This window comes from Lathyrus oleraceus, chromosome 4 (assembly GCF_024323335.1).
Source record: "Lathyrus oleraceus cultivar Zhongwan6 chromosome 4, CAAS_Psat_ZW6_1.0, whole genome shotgun sequence".
Lineage (NCBI taxonomy): Eukaryota > Viridiplantae > Streptophyta > Magnoliopsida > Fabales > Fabaceae > Lathyrus > Lathyrus oleraceus.
This window is the reverse complement of record NC_066582.1, coordinates 322,968,639-322,984,798: the sequence shown is the minus strand read 5'-3', so window position 1 is coordinate 322,984,798 and position 16,160 is coordinate 322,968,639. Positions and strand designations below refer to the sequence as shown.

The 16,160-nt window shown below is 37.4% G+C and overlaps 1 long non-coding RNA gene across 2 annotated transcripts; it reads left to right on the top strand.

The window, feature by feature from the left end:
- Positions 1-1,040: 1,040 nt before the first annotated feature.
- Positions 1,041-3,912, top strand: LOC127075309 (uncharacterized). Of its 2 annotated transcripts, XR_007786368.1 has the most exons (4): positions 1,046-1,468; positions 1,864-1,936; positions 2,400-2,495; positions 2,683-3,912. It is a non-coding gene; the product is annotated as an uncharacterized LOC127075309 (long non-coding RNA). The 2 variants fall into 2 exon arrangements; XR_007786369.1 differs by having other exon boundaries at positions 1,041-1,468; positions 1,864-2,495.
- The last annotated feature ends 12,248 nt before the right edge of the window (positions 3,913-16,160 follow it).

The following is a 16,160-nucleotide window of genomic DNA, read 5'->3' as shown; positions in this document are numbered from 1 at the left end:
AAGTCTCATTAAGTGACCAAGGGTCTTTTGGTCACTAAAATTAGACTATGGGATTATACAAGCTCAAAGGATTTAATTGATCAAAAATAATTTTCATCAATTTGAACCATGGGTTTGATTTGATTGGGAAACTAGGTTTGGATCTATTCTAATGGTTGGAATTAATCAAACTAATCTAAGGGATCATGTTAATATGTGGTTCATACTTGATTAAAATTCTAAGGGAACATGCAATCGTTAGTAAAAAAAACTTGATTAGAATTCTAAGTTAAAACTTCTAAGGGAACATGCAATTGAAAATTTGATTAAAAGTTCTAAGTCAAAATTCCTAAGGGAACATGTCAAGTAATTATGTGGTTGAAGTACCAAAATAACCCCTCAAGGGTAAAATGGTCATTCTACATGGAGTATCAATTAAGAACCAAAAGATTAAATTTTAATCAAGTTCTAACAAGAGCCTCAAAATTGCTTAAGCCATATGATTGATTTCAACCTAATGTTTAGAAGCTAACTAAATTCTAAAATCAATTAAAATCTCAATGTCCCTAATTTTTATCTGATTAAAACTATATTAAAATCCATGAAAAATTATACAAAATTCAATTAATCCCTAAATTCTAATTAAACCTAATTAACCATAAATTCTAATATGTCTAATTAAAACCTAAGGGATTAATCAAGTTTAAAACTACTCTAATCAATTAAAAACCTAATTATTTAGAAATTCATCTAAGTTCTAAAAAACAACTATAGTTCTAATTAATACAAATTTCTATTATTAACCTAAATCTAGTTAATCACCCCAAATTAAACCTAATTAATTTAAAAAAATTAGAACTAAGTGTAATTAAAAAAAGGGGTGTCAACCTGGATTGGGGTGTGCAGAAAGAAGAAACCATGGGCTTCATAAGAGGAGCCCTGCATGAATTTTTGTGTGGGAAACAAACAATTCGCTGGGCCAAAGGGATAAGGCCCAAAACTAAATCCTTAGTACAAGGGGGATGTAGGATGGAAAATGAGTGTGTGTGAAAAGCGTGGGCCTCAAGGACCTAAAGCCCATACCTAAACGCGCGCAAGGAGAAGATTCAAACTGATGGCCTTGAGCGCTCAGTTCAAATTTTGGCCGACGATAGCCTTCCACCGCGCCGGTCATCGCCTTCGGCGGCGGAGGAGGTTCAAAACAAACAAACCAAAAACCTACAGAATCGTCTCATCTTGCAGAAACCCAAACTAGACCAAGCTAAAGCTAATTTCTCACGAATCAAGAGAATTGAGGGGAGTTACGGACGAATCCTAAATTCTAGATCCCAAATTAAACTTCGAAGCGTAACGAAACAGAGTCCAAAACCATGGGGGTTTGGCTCCTCACATCATGCTTTATATCGTAGCAACAATAAATGTGCTTCGGCGTTGTTGAACCGAGGAAGATGAAATCCAAGAAAATACCAGAGGAAGTGCAATTGTCCAGGTACTGCAATTCGAATCTCCACTTTGTCTTTCTTCTCCCACTTCTTCATCTTCTTCGAATATCTTCTGAATTGATGTGTTATACCGCGAGAGAGGTCAAATTTTGACTGATTAGAACTTCTGATGTTGAAGTTCTAGCAGCCATAAACGTGATGAGTGTGTGATGAGGGATTGGAAATTTGTAGAATGAGAGTGAGAATATGAATTTTTGAGGGGATCAAAAAATGGTTGAATGATGATGATGATTGGTTTAAATAGGGATTAGGCTTGGGTTGGGATATGTTTGGAGTTGGTTACTTAGGTTTGGAAGTTAGTTAGATTTAGGTTTGGAAGTTAGTTGGATCTCAGTTAGTTAGTGAGTCTAATTCCAATTTTCTTTTTGACTGACTATTGCAGGTTGCAGTTTTAAGATCTTTTGTTGGCTTAGTTGCAAAGTAACAAATGGCTTCAACATGACCTGCAAATGCAGGTGACAATTCTAGTGGTTATGTTTGGTTAAGTGTGAGTTTATATTCTGTTATCCTTTGCTTAGGTGGTTAGGGAAGTTAATCTGTTAGTTAGATGGGATGAGCTAGCTCAACTGTATTGAGTTGGAAACTCGAGTTAGCCTAATGTGATGGGAATTTGGAAAACTCTTTTGCTTGCAGCTAAGTCAACAACTGAGTTGTTACTCTCTCTATTAGACATGTTATTTAGTGGAGATGTTAAGTTGAATGGTGAGTTGAGAAATTGTTTATATGCACTTCCGTGTTAATGTGAATATGACAGTTGATGTGTGGCCTACTATGAATTAACCTTATGTTATTTTGGATGAATGCAATTCAATGCCCTACTGCTTGTTATGCCAGAATGTATATGTACTGGAAGTGTTTCCATTTGCTTTGGTTGTTGCTATATGATACTACTAACTTTGTTGTGCATTGTTGATGCAGAATGGTGTTAGGGAAATGCAGGTTTAGGATGGTCATGGCTACAGTTGTGCAATTCCCATTGAAGTGAAGGTAATTGATGGTTGCTGCTGAAAGAAGGTTAGGCCATGATCCTTTCTTGCATATTGTATTAATTATGAATTTGAGTGCTACAATGATGAAATCATGTTGAAAACCTTTAATTGTTATTGTATTCAAAGTTGTCATTGTGTTAGAAGTGAGGCTTGAATTAGACTTGCATTGGCTTGATGGTTTTGTATGCTTGCTGGCCATTTATCATTTGCAGGGTTGGTGTTTAAATGGTGATGCAAGAATAGTTCAGGTTTATTGAACCTTAACTAAATGGTTCAGGTGATGCCTGATTTTATTTGATGTGCTAACTGTCATTCTTGTGGCACTGTCAAGGCAGTAGTCCTGCAATGATTGCTATTGCCTATATATTGGAGGTTGTGTCCTTGTATCTTCCCAAATGATGCCTCATGTACCCAGCACAATAGGCAGTGTGACAATGCTCTTACAACTTCTATTCCTGCTATGAAAGCCCAATGTTGCTATGTGTGGATGATTGTGTTGCAACGCTGCAAGACTTGATGTGCTTTAAATCTGGTTTACAACATATGGTTCAATTGGTAGGCACTATTGAGACTTTGTGTATTGCTCCTGTTATATCCCTGTTATGACTTGACTCCATGGCATGTTTTTTTGGTCTACAACAAGGTTTTGCTAGTGTGCATTGCAATGCTGACTTGGTTAGGTTCTTTGGTTGCATTGCATCTTGGTTACATGCATTATTTTGCTGTTGGATTAATTATGCTCTTGGCTTGATGCATGTTGGTTTTGCTAGCAGGTCCATGATGATTGCAGCCTGTGTTCAGTTTATGTTGTGATGTTTTGTAGCTTTATTCAGTTTTATTACACTGGTTTGTAGTTCATGTCTTTACTGCATCTTGAAATGGCTTTTGTCTTATGTAGCATATGCATTCTTTTGACCTTGTATTGCATTGTCTTGCTAGATTTATAAAGTGTTCTAATGGACTACAGTAGGCTAGGTGAATGGTCTTATTGGTTCTGCAATGCACTGCATGGTTTGCATCATGATGTAGCTTGGCTTGTGTTATTGATTCTGACCTTGAGATGAGTTTAAGCAACATGTATGTTCACTTGGCTTGTGGTTGGTTGGTTGAACAAAGGTTTGCAACATGATGGCCAAGGTTGGAATTTGAAGCATTATGCCCACATGACAAGGACTCAAGAATCAAGGGTTGACATTTGACCTTAGCATTGGAATTCGAAATTGGACTTAGGGTTTTGGGATGAAAAGGGATTGAGTTGACTTTGGTCAATGTTGACCCAAAAAGTCAATTGTTGACCAAAGTCAACAATTGGTCAACATGTAATTTTTTTGCATTTTTGTATGTAGTGAAACATTTTATTATGGAACTTGATGTATATGAGGTTGACACTTTTTTTTATGCTTGTAATGATTTTGTATGAACATGATTTGAAATTAATTAAAATGAACTATGAACATGACTTTGGATGAACATGAATGACTTGAATAACCATGAATCAATTTGACTTGAATGGATAATGATAAACATGAACCAAGATCCCTAGGCCAAACACTAAGCATTGAATGTCATGAAGTGGATTTGGATGGACTTAACCAGATGAAACCAAGCAAATCAAGGGCTAAACACTTGAAATGTACAAATGCAATGCCATGGTGTAGCGGTTAGTTCATGACCATTAAGCTATGGATAAACTTAACATCAATAAAACCAGAGTCGCCAGCACGCTTTTATTGTTTCTAAAGGAAAAGGGAAAAGTACGAACAAAACCCAAAGATAAGAAGTTTTCAAATCAAAACTAATAAAATGCCAGAGATTACATGTAATGGGGTTGGTTACACAGAGGGAAGGTGTTAGCACCCAAAGTGTCCTAGGTACTCCTAGGGAGCCCTTTTTTATATGTGTATGTTTTTTTGGTATAAAAGATGTTTGAAACAAATAGAGTGTGGGGGTGAGAAAAGAATTTATTGATTATATTTTTTTGTTTTTGACAATACCTTCGGACTTGTGCCTACGTACCAACATAAAAATGAGGGATAAAAACCTCGTAGTTCGTGGTAAAAATTTCAAAGTGAGTGGATTGCTTTTAATCAAAATTTAAGTTTAAAAGAGGCACAAAGGGCCCAAAAGTTTGAATGTGTGTGAGTTCTTTTTGTCTTTTGAAATTTTAAGTCAAATATGGTTAAGTTCATTTGTAAGTTTGATTTGAGAAAAGAGTTTGAAAATTCAATGGCATAAGGCCAACGTTTCTATTTGAAATAAGGTCTTAGTTTGAAATCACAAGTAAAGAAACTTTTTGAAAAGGGGGAGAGATTTTGAAATTTAATAAGTGGAGGAGATAAAGAGACTAATCCTAAGCATAAAGTTAAAAGTTAAGAGTTGGAAAAGATCTGACCAATAGGATGCAATCCAACAGACAAGAATATCATATAGAAAACCCATTTTCCCTTTGGACTTTGAATCAAGCACATACCCACAAGCAATTAGCAATATTAAGATCAAGGAATCAAATAAAGATAGCCATATCCAAGCAAGCAATCCCATAGCTAGCAATCTTCTTTGTCTTCTCATGTATCAGATGAAATACTCGTTGATTGACTCAGAATAAAACATTAGACACAAGATCAAAATAACAGTTGCATCAAGACCATGTAGAAGATGAATTCAAGTGGATCCAAATACTTGCATCAGATGAAAACTTAAATCACAATAACTTGGTCTCAGAAATGTTGGCATTGGCCAAGTCCTTTTGCATATGTGATGTTGCCTAATTCTAAGTCCAGAAATTCAGATCAAACCCAACAGTCCACACAAATATTTTTTTAGGATTTTTGTTGTTTATTAAGTATTTTAAGGTCCTAAGACCACAAACATAAACAAAATACACAAACAAATATATACAATCACAATATATGGCTCAAATGAGCAAAGTGAAAATGACATAAACATAAACAAGTTAAATGATATGAAAATGACAATGAATGGTAAATGACTTAAAATTAAATTGCATAAAGTAAATTATTTGAAAGTAAAGCAAAGTTAATAATAGTTAGTGTAAGTCAAAGTTAATTAGATGTTAGTGGAGTTTTGCTTTTCAATTGATTAAGTCATTCTTTGGAGAACACTTAACCATCTGTTCACAAGCATGGATCCTTGAACTAAGACATCTTCCAAAGGAAGGAAAAAAGCCAAGTTTCCACACAATACCATGAAAGATGGGAGACTTACAATCTCACTTACTAGAATGTTATGCCTTTAGGGTCAAATTTAGCTCTATGTTAAGCAATCGTAATTGGACTTATGTAGAAATCACAACTATCTGAGGTCAGAAAGTAAAAATTTAAGTGCTAATGCATGTTAGAGATTTGGTATAATGAACCAAACTCCTAAAACATACCACACACTAAAAGAAAAAGATCAAAGGGTGGACCTATCTCATCCATACTTGTATTGGTTCATCTAATACAAGGTTATTGATGAACCAATTAGCCTTAGGATTTGGAGATTTCATTGGTCAATGGTGTTGGTGTAAGCCCTAAAGGCCAATACTTTTGGTATTTGTATCGAATTATTTATTAATTATAAAAGAATTTTTCTTTATTACGTTTGTTTAATAAAGTCCCTAGGATAGCTAGTCCGTTTAATGTATCAAGTGTGACTTGATCATGAGATCACATTAAACATAAGGACACTATTCTTAAAGTATCTATAGTCGAGCTTTATTGTGAATTGGATAACATTAAAGCATTAAGACTATTATGTATATAGACTGATGATCACATATCATGGATCATGGATAAGAAGATATCAAGTCTTAAACATAGGTATGAATATTAAGAGTAATATTTATACCGGATTGACCCGCTATGAGAATACTATATAGAATGTTATGCAAAGTGTCATAAGTCATTCTCATGGTGATAATGGTGTATACCACCCTTCGACCTGAAACCACTATGGACCCTAGATGTAGAGTCGAGTGCTTTATTGCTGATCAAACATTGTCCATAACTGGATAACCATAAAGACAGTTGATGGGTACTCCACGAAGCATGCTGAGGGACATGAGTGACCTAGATGGAATTTGCCCATCCTACATAACAAGATAAATGTCTATGGGCCCAATATTGAACTGGACAAGGATGACACGGTCTATGCCTTGTATTCAATATAGACATAAGGACAAAAGGGTAATTATACACATAAGTATTATCACAGAAGGTTTTGTCAGATCACATGACATTTTCGTGTCTTGGGTAACAGTGATGTGTTGCTAGATACCGCTCACCGTTTATCATGTTAAATACGTGATTTAATATAATTGCCAATGCCGCGAAAACCTACAGGGTCACACACAAAGGACGGATTGATAAGAGATAGAGTAACTAAGGAACACCGTAAGGTACGGTGCCCTTAAGTGAATTGTAGAACATCGTAAGGTACGATGTACTTAAGTAGAATACAAAATATGGTAAGGTACCATGTGCTTAAGTGATTTTGGGCATATTATAAGATATGGGCCAAATACACTTAAGTGGGCTTTTTAGCTTGAAGCCCACACAAGTGGTTCTATAAATACAACCCTTGTGCAGAAGTATTCATTGCAGTTGCATTTTTCTTTTTCTTTCTCTCTCTCTCTCTCTCTCTCTCTCTCTCTCTCTCTCTCTCACTCAAAGCCTTCATTCATAACAGCTAGCACTGAGATTGAAGAAATCCGTTTGTGTGGACTGAGTAAAGGTGTTGTCATGGTTCAACGTTCGTGATCGCTCCGTAGATCTGCATCAAAGGTTTCACTCATCACAAGAGATCTGCACCAAAGGTTTCAATCGTCACAAGAGGTAAATATTCTATCACTGATCATGCCCATTCGTAAGGATCTCTAAAGGAGAAAATTTTAATTTCCGCGGTATTTTGGATCGCAATTCTCCTTCAGTGGTATCAGAGCCACTTACGAAACGATGCATCGGATAGATGTTTATTTTTTGTATTAATATGATTAAAAGACAGAGTGAATCAATTAATTAAACGAGTAATTAAATTTGGCATCATGAGTGTACGAATTTGATGGTTGATGTTGACTATGCTTCGGAACCGAGATTAGTATGGTGAAGCAGCGATACATCGATCGTCCATAGGTTACGCAATTGAGACCGATCAACTTATATATGATATAAGTAATCCTAATGCAAAGTACGGTATATATGATATACTGTTTATGTTTCGCTCATTCAAACACTAAATGGTGAAGCAATGACCTATTGATCAATCATACTGAATTAACAATCGAGATGTGTTTGACGGTATGAAATTGGTGCATTAGGGTTAGTGACGGCGCAAGGGAAGTGCCGTCAAGGAGTTGTGAGTTGAGGGCTTGTTGGAACACGTCTGTTGACTGTTTCAAGGCGCTGTTTTTTTTGCCGCGTGACGATCGTCATGGACCTGTGACAATCGTAACAAGCTGGACGTGACGGTCGTCACATTCACAGATCCAGAATTCTAGGCGTTTCTGTTATTTTGGCCGCGTGACGTTCGTCATGGGCCTGTGACGGTCGTAACAAGCTGGACGTGACGGTCGTAACATGCTTGTGACGGTCGTCACATTCACAGAATCAGAATTCTCGGGGTTTCTGTTTTGTGACTGTGCAAGAGTTGTGTTGATGCAAAACAACGTCGATTTAAAATGAATTGCTCATTAAAATTTCGGACAGAGGCGCTGCCCCCTTGACCCCCCCCCTCCCCCCCGCCCCCCCGTCCGCTGATTGGTCAGCGAAACCATCGACCGCTGACCGGGCAGCGGAAACCCCGTTCCCACTGACCGGGAAGCGGACCCCTAGCTAACTCTGCGTAGTGTGATCGATCGCCGAAATTTAATTTGGTTTTAATTAATTAAAAGAATTAAAATTAATAATAATAATGTGTTTATTATTATTGTCTTGTGGTGATCAATTATGGCCTTAGTTATCCTTTATTTTGTTTTGGGTTTTTTAAATACGACCTGCGTGTCGTGCCTCTCCTTTTAGTCTCTTAATGTAACTTCTTTTCTCATCTCAATCCCTCGTATGTAAAACGAGTTTCTTCTGTAATGTAATGTTATGAAGAAAGAGAAGAATTCAATATCAAAGGAGGACAATGTTATGAAGAAAGAGAAGAATTCAATATCAAAGGAGGACAACCTTGAAGATCTTGCTTGGAGAAGCTTAGATCGTTATTAGGTTAGCTTAGGTTCTCTCATTAGCTTGGGAGAACAATTGCGTTAGGGGCCATAACTGTTTCATTATGTATGTTGACGCATGTGTATGTATGTTGATGTATGTGAATATATGTTGATGTATGTGAGAGACGATTTATATGATAAATAAGCTGGTGAGATCAGAACAATTGCAATTCCCTAAAATTAAATATTAAGTTTATGCTTTCCAAGTTTTAGCACTCATCAAGACTAGTATCGGATAATGTAGGTTTCACCTACGCGAGGTGCATGTTCTATATTAGTAAGGTGCGATGGGATAATTGTAATATCCAACTGCTAAAACAATGGGTCAAACTTAACTAAACAAATTATAATAAGATTATATTTGTTTTGAAGTAAGAGTTGGGAATGATCCATATGATGGATTGGAATAAGGAGTTATTCACCAAACTGAAATTTTCGAGAGTTGTATGAGAAACAATTGGAAGGAGTTTCTACCTAAATAACCTAGTTTTGTGTAATCCGCCTATGCGGACTTAGAACAAAGTGAAATATGGATCTCGACCCACTAGAAAATCTTCCAACGGGATTTTCCGAATCAAATGATGAGGGTCATTTGTTTTGAGTAAAATAGTGGGAGCATATTTAATTAAAGGCCTAATTAAATATGTTAATGATACTTATATTTTCATTAATTTCATGTAGATTACCATGACAACCAACACCTGTAACAACATTTTACGATCAATCCTTGACAAGGAAAAATTGTCTGGGACAAATTTTCTGGATTGGCACAGAAACCTGAGGATTATCCTCAAACATGATAGAAAGCTGTATGTCTTGGAGAAACTTGTTCCTGAAGAAGAACCTCCTAGTTCTGCACCTAAGGCAGAAAGAGATGCTTATAAGAAGTGTTGGTGTAAGCCCTAGAGGCCAATACTTTTGGTACTTGTATCGAATTATTTATTAATAATAAAAGGCATTTTCTTTATTATGGTTGTTTAATAAAGTCCCTAGAATAGATAGTTCGTTTAATGTATTAAGTGTGACTTAATCATGAGAACACATTAAACATAAGGACACTATTCTTAAAGTATCCGTAGTCGAGCTTTAGTGTGAAGTGGGATAACATTAAAGCATTAAGACTATTATGTTTGTAGACTGATGATCACATCTCATGGATCATGGATAAAGAGTTATCAAGTCTTAAACATAGGTATGAATATTAGGAGTAATATTTGTACCGGATTGACCCGCTATGAGAATACTATATAGAACGTTATGCAAAGTGTCATAAGTTATTCTCATGGTGATAATAGTGTATTCCACTCTTCGACCTGAAACCACTATGGACCCTAGATGTAGAGTCGAGTGCTTTATTGCTGATCCAACGTTGTCCGTAACTGGATAACCATAAAGACAGTTGATGGGTACTCCACGAAGCATGCTGAGGGACATGAATGACCTAGATGGAATTTGCCCATCCTGCATAACAGGATAAATGTCTACGGGCCCAATATTGAACTGGACAAGGATGACACGGTCTATACCTTGTGTTCAATATAGACATAAGGGCAAAAGGGTAATTATACACATAAGTATTATCACAGAAGGTTTTGTCAGATCACATGACATTTTCGTGTCTTGGGTAGCAGTGATGTGTTGCTAGATACCTCTCACTGTTTATTATGTTAAATACGTGATTTAATATAATTGCCAACGTCACGAAAACCTACAGGGTCACACACAAAGGACGGATTAATGAGAGATAGAGTAACTAAGGAATACCGTAAGGTACGGTGCCCTTAAGTGAGTTATGGAACATCGTAAGGTACGGTGTACTTGAGTAGAATACGAAATATGGTAAGATACCATGGGCTTAAGTGATTTTGGGCATATTATAAGATATGGGCCAAAATACACTTAAGTGGGCTTTTAGCTTGAAGTCTACACAAGTGGTTCTATAAATAGAACCCTTGTGCAGAAGCAAAAATTTGCGGTTGCATTATTTTCGTTTTCTATCACTCTCTCTCTCTCACTCAAAGCCTTCATTCGTACCAGCTAGCACTGAGATTGAAGGAACCCGTTCGTGTGGACTGAGTAGAGACGTTGTCATCGTTCAACGTTCGTGATCGCTTCGTGGATTTGCATCAAAGGTTTTGATCGTCACAAGAGATCTGCACCAAAGGTTTCAACCGTCACAAGAGGTAAATATTCTATCACTGATCATGACCATTCGTAAGGATCTCTAAAGGAGAAATTTTTTAATTTCCGCTGCGCTTTGGGTCGCAATTCTCCTTCAGTGGTATCAGAGCCACTTACGAAACCATGAATCAGATAGGTGTTTAATTTCTGTATTAATATGATTAAAAGACAGAATGAATCAATTAATTAAACGGGCAATTAAATTTGGCATCATGAGTGTACGAGTTGGATGACTGATGTTGACTATGCTTCGGAATCCGACATTAGTATGGTGAAGCAGCGATACATCGATCGTCCATAGGTTACACAATTGAGACCGATCAACTTATATATGATATAAGTAATCCTAATGCAAAGTACGGTATATGTGATATACTGTTTCTGTTTCATTCACTCGAACACTAAATGATTGTTTTCCTTTGAGCGATCAATGGTCATTTGCTTCGGAATCCGACATTAGTATGGTGAAGCAATGACCTGTTGATCAATCATACTGAATCAACAATCGAGGTGTGTTTGACGGTATGAAATTGGCGCATTAGGGTTGGTGACGGCGCAAGGGTTGTGCCGTCAAAGAGTTGTGAGTTTAGGGTTTTGGAACACGTCTGTTGACTGTTTCAAAGTTTGTTATTTTGGCTGCGTGAAGCTCGTGTGACGAGCGTGTTGACTGTTTCAAAGTTTGTTACTTTGGCTGCGTGAAGCTCGTGTGACGAGCGTTACAGGCGTAACAAACTGGATGTGTGACGGTCGTAACACACCCATGACGGTCGTCACACTCACATTGCTTGTGACGGTCGTCACACGCCTGTGACGGTCGTCACACTCCCAGAGTCAAAATTTTGGGGTTCCTGTTTTGTGACTACGCAAGGGTTGTGTTCATGCAAAACAATGTCCATTTCAAATGAATTGTTCATTAAAATTTTGGACAGGGGCGCTGCCCCTCCAACCCCGCAAGGGCGCTGCCCCTTGACCCCGTCCGCTGACCGGTCAGCGGAACCCTCGGCTAACTCTGCGTAGAGTGATCGGTCGCCGAAATTTAATTTGGTTTTAATTAATTAAAGGAATTAAAATTTAATAATAACAATGTGTTTATTATTATTGCCTTGTTCTGATCAGTTATGGCCTTAGTCTTTCTTTATTTTGTTTTGGGTTTTTAAATACGACCTGCGTGTCGTGCCTCTCCTTTTGATCTCTTAATGTAACTTCTTTTCTCATCTCAAACCCTCGTATGTAAAACGAGTTTCTTCTGGAATGTAATGTTATGAATAAAGAGAAGAAGACAATATTATGGAGAAAGAGAAGATTTCAATATCAAAAGAGGACAATCTTGAAGATCTTGCTTGGAGAAGCTTAGAGAAGAATTCAATATTAAAGGAGGACAACCTTGAAGATCTTGCTTGGAGAAGCTTAGATCGTTATTAGGTTAGCTTAGGTTCTCTCATTGGCTTGGGAGAACAATTGCGCTAGGGGCCATAACTGTTTCATTGTGTATGTATGTTGATGCATGTGAATGTATGTGAATGTATGTTGATGCATGTGAGAGACGATTTATATGATAAATAAGCCGGTGAGATCATAACAATTACAATTCCCTCAAATTAAATATTAAGTTTATGCTTTCCAAGTTTTAACACTCATCAAAACTAGTAATGGATAATGTAGGTTTCGCCTACGCGAGGTGCATGATCTATATATTAGTAAGGTGCGATGGGATAATTGTAATATCCAACTGTTAAAACAATGGGTCAAACTTAACTAAACAAATTATAATAAGATTATATATATGTTTAGAAGCAAGAGTTGGGAATGATCCATATGATGGATTGGAATAAGGAGTTATTCAACCAACTGAAATTTTTCGAGAGTTGTATGAGATACAATTGGAAGGAGTTCCTACCTAAATAACCTAGTTTTGTGTAATCCGCCTACGCGGACTTAGAACGAAGTGAAATATGGATCTCGACCCACTAGAAAATCTTCCAACGGGATTTTTCGAATCAAATGATGAGGGTCATTTGTTTTGAGTAAAATAGTGGGAGCATATTTAATTAAAGGCCTAATTAAATATGTCAATGATACTTATATTTTCATTAATCCTTGTGTAGATTACCATGACAACAAACACCTCTAACAACATATTGTGATCAAACCTGAGGAAAGGCAAGGAAGTTGTCAAACCCAAACTCACTAGGACTATTTTAAAGCCTAGTGGAGACATAGAAAAGAAAGGCACCTGCTTCCATTGCGGTAAGACCGGACACTGGAAGAGGAACTGCCCAAAGTACTTGGAAGATAGGAAGTATGGAGTAGAGACTCCAACTTTAGGTATTTTTGTTATTGAAATTAATTTATCTACTTCTGCATCATGGGTATTAGATACTGGATGCGGTTCTCACATTTGTACAAATGTACAAGAACTAAAAGGGAGTAGAAAATTGGCAAAAGGTGAAGTCGACCTGCGAGTTGGTAATGGAGCAAAGGTTGCTGCCTTAGCCGTAGGAACTTATGAATTGACTTTACCTAGTGGTTTAATAATTCAGTTAGAGAACTGTTATTATGTACCAGCAATTAGCAGGAATATTATTTCCGTTTCTTGTTTGGACAAGATTGGATTTTCATTCATAATAAAGAACAATTGTTGTTCAATTTATTTGAATGATATATTCTATGCTACTGCACAAATGAACAATGGACTATATGTCCTTGATCTTGAAATGCCTGTTTATAACATTAATACAAAAAGGATGAAACCTAATGAGTTAAATCCAACTTACCTTTGGCATTGTCGATTAGGCCACATAAATGAGAAACGCATTTCCAAACTCCATAAAGATGGACTGTTGGACTCTTTTGATTATGAATCATATGAGACATGCAGATCTTGTTTAATTGGAAAGATGACAAAGTCTCCATTCACAGGAAAAGGTGAAAGAGCTAATGATCTTTTGGCCCTCATACATACTGATGTATGTGGTCCATTGAACATACCAGCCAGAGGAGGTTTTCAGTACTTCATCACATTCACTGATGATTTCAGTAGATATGGTTATGTATATTTAATGAAACACAAATCAGAGTCCTTTGAAAAATTCAAAGAATTCAAGAATGAAGTACAAAACCAACTAGGTAAGAATATCAAAGCTCTTCGATCAGATCGAGGTGGTGAATATTTAAGCCTAGAGTTTGATGACCATCTGAAAGAGTGTGGGATTCTATCCCAACTCACTCCTCCTGGAACACCCCAATGGAATGGTGTGTCTGAGAGAAGAAATCGAACCCTGTTGGACATGGTCCGATCCATGATGAGTCACGCCGATCTTCCAAACTCCTTTTGGGGACATGCGCTGTTGACAGCAACTTACACACTTAACCGTGTTCCATCCAAAAAGGTTGATAAGACACCATATGAGATATGGAGTGGTAAGAGACCACATATGTCTTACATGAAGATTTGGGGTTGCGAAGTTTATGTGAAACGACAAATTTCAACTAAGCTTGAGCCCAAATCTGACAAATGCTTATTTGTGGGGTATCCTAAAGAAACAAGAGGGTATTACTTCTACAATCCTTCTGAGGGCAAAGTGTTTGTCGCTCGAACTGGAGTTTTCCTAGAAAAGGATTTTATTTCCAAAGGAACCAGTGGGAGGAAAGTAGAGCTTGAAGAAATTCAAGAATCACAAAGCATAGATACACCTATGGAGGAATTAGAGCAGGAAACACAAGAAGTTGTGGAAGAGCAACCTGCTCAAGTAGAACAAGACCAGCGTAGGTCTAGCAGGATACGTCAACTGCCTGAGAGATATGGATATCTCATAACTGATCAAGGTGATGTATTACTCATGGATCAAGATGAGCCTGTGACCTACCAAGAGGCCATAACTGGTCCCGAGTCTGAGAAGTGGCTAGAAGCCATGAAATCCGAAATAGATTCCATGTACACAAACCAAGTTTGGACCTTGGTAGAGCCTCCTGTAGGAGTTAACCCTATAGGATGCAAGTGGGTCTTCAAAAAGAAGACTGACATGGATGGTAAGGTACATACCTATAAGGCAAGACTGGTTGCAAAAGGATATAAACAAATTCATGGGATTGACTATGATGAAACCTTTTCACCAGTTGCAATGCTTAAATCTGTCCGGATTTTACTTGCTATCGCTGCATATCATGATTATGAAATATGGCAGATGGATGTCAAAACTGCTTTCCTTAATGGAAATCTTCTTGAGGATGTGCACATGACACAGCCTGAAGGATTTGACATACCAGAGGAAGCCCAAAAGATATGTAAGTTACAAAGATCAATCTATGGATTGAAGCAAGCTTCCAGAAGCTGGAATCTTCGTTTTGATGAAACAATAAAACAATATGGATTCATCAAGAACGAAGATGAACCTTGTGTCTACAAGAAGGTTAGTGGGAGCATGATCGTTTTCCTGGTATTATATGTAGATGACATATTACTCATTGGAAACGATATCCCTACCCTACAACAAGTAAAGTCTTGGTTGGGGAAATGCTTTTCTATGAAGGACCTAGGTGAAGCAGCCTATATATTAGGAATCAGAATCTATAGAGATAGATCACAAAAACTGCTTGGCCTAAGTCAGAGTACATACATAGACAAAGTGTTGAGACGCCTTAATATGCATGATTCCAAGAAAGGATTCACACCTATGCAACATGGCTTGTGTCTATCAAAAACACAATCCCCTTTAACTAAGGAAGAAAGGGATCGCATGAATAAGATTCCATATGCATCTGCAATAGGATCTATCATGTATGCCATGTTATGTACTCGACCAGATGTCTCGTATGCATTAAGTGCAACGAGTAGGTACCAATCTGATCCTGGTGATGCTCACTGGGTAGTTGTCAAGAATATCCTTAAGTATTTGAGAAGGACTAAGGACTCATTCTTGATATATGGAGGTCAAGAAGAATTGGCTGTAATTGGATACACCGATGCTAGCTTCCAGACAGATAAGGATGACTTTAGATCGCAATCTGGTTATGTGTTTTGCTTAAACGGTGGCGCTGTGAGCTGGAAAAGTTCAAAGCAAGATACAGTTGCTGACTCTACAACCGAGGCCGAGTATATTGCTGCCTCAGGTGCAGCAAAGGAAGCTGTTTGGATCAAAAAGTTCATTAGTGAACTTGGCATAGTTCCTAGCATTGTGGATCCCATTGGTCTCTACTGTGATAACAATGGTGCTATCGCACAAGCCAAGGAGCCTAGATCTCACCAACGATCCAAACACATACTTAGGCGTTATCATCTCATTCGAGAGATAATAGATA